The sequence below is a fragment of the Nanorana parkeri genome, unplaced genomic scaffold, assembly GCF_000935625.1.
Source record: "Nanorana parkeri isolate BGI_ZX_2015 unplaced genomic scaffold, ASM93562v1 scaffold4406, whole genome shotgun sequence".
Taxonomy (NCBI): domain Eukaryota; kingdom Metazoa; phylum Chordata; class Amphibia; order Anura; family Dicroglossidae; genus Nanorana; species Nanorana parkeri.
The window spans coordinates 9566-10863 of record NW_017310668.1 but is presented as its reverse complement, the minus strand read 5'-3'; the positions used below and the strand labels follow the sequence as shown (position 1 = coordinate 10863).

The 1298-nt window shown below is 44.5% G+C and overlaps 1 protein-coding gene across 1 annotated transcript in view; it reads left to right on the top strand.

Moving 5' to 3' along the window:
- Nucleotides 1-1298, top strand: part of LIN52 (lin-52 DREAM MuvB core complex component) — a 6941-nt gene that overhangs the window by 4889 nt on the left and 754 nt on the right. The window lies entirely within an intron of this gene.

Genomic DNA, 1298 nt, shown 5'->3' with positions numbered 1-1298 from the left:
GTCAAGCAAAACAAATGGCAAACGCACTCGTCACATCGTGCACATGGAAGGGCTTTATACAGCAAAAAGTTTCCCAGCACAATCACCAGCCAGCATGCAAAAAAACTTGTCTCACCGCTAAGGTTAAAAACAGAGGTTTTAGATACATGTCTTAGTGCGGGGGCTGCCACTGGCGGGACCCCAGTTTGGGGGGGCGGCCACTGGCGGGAACCCAGTTTGGGGGGCCGGGTTAGCTGGGGGATTCATTTAAAGTGGTATTAGAAATGAAGGTTTTGGCTTTCTATCTACAGCCTGTTGTTGTGTTTTTCTCTCCAGAATTGGGCAGTCTAACCATCACTAATCTCATGGAGAAGGTTCGCGGGCTTCAGAATTTGGCCTATCAGTTGGGGCTTGAAGAGTGTGAGTACCTGTCATGTTTGAGTGTTCTTTCGTCTCTATACAGGGGAAGGGGACAGGTAGGCAGAGTTTGGGCCACATGTTGGGCAGAATGGACTAAGTGCTGCTTGACTCCGGGCCATTGTGTGCAAAATATCCCCCAAATCTTCATATCTGCCCCCGTGTGAGGCCGGGTGCGCTCTACGGTCTTGTTTTTAGAGAAATTGTGAAACTTTATGTTCATGTAGTGTAAACATTTTTGATTGCTATTTCTGTTGGATTATAGTGTGTGTGTGTGTGTGTGTGTGTGTGTGTATTATATATAATGTATATAGTGTGTGTGTATATTCATCTTTAAAAGTTTGGACTAGCCCAAAAATATTCATATTGTCATTGCAAATGATACAATTCTTTCCCAGCCCCTTAAAATGGTGATTTATTCCCCCCCGCCCACACACACACACACACCATTTCCCTCCAACACCCCATATTTCTCTTGTATTCCCATTCATATATCTATAAATTCTGCGTGTGAAGTCGTCGTTCTGAAAACATTGAAGCAAACCGATGAATTCTCTTCTCAGTTGTCCGTTGGCAGTACTTCTTGTACCTGTATGGGGGGGGAGGGGGATACTACTGCCATCCATCGTGCAGCCAGAAGGAACTCTGCATTGGTGACTTCCTCTGTATAGGGATCACAATTTGTGGCATTTGCTTTAATTTCTGAATAAACAATATATTAAAAATGTTTTTTTTATGGCTAAAGCACGGAATGAGGAAAATTCCTCTTATTTTGCTGCTTGATCTCCGATCGGGAGACATTTCTTCTCACTTCTTGTCCTGGGGATGCGTCAGGCTGGCAGTTCTTCTGCTGACCAGAGGGGGCACCAGAGATCCATTGTTGTAATACAAACATGTTGAAG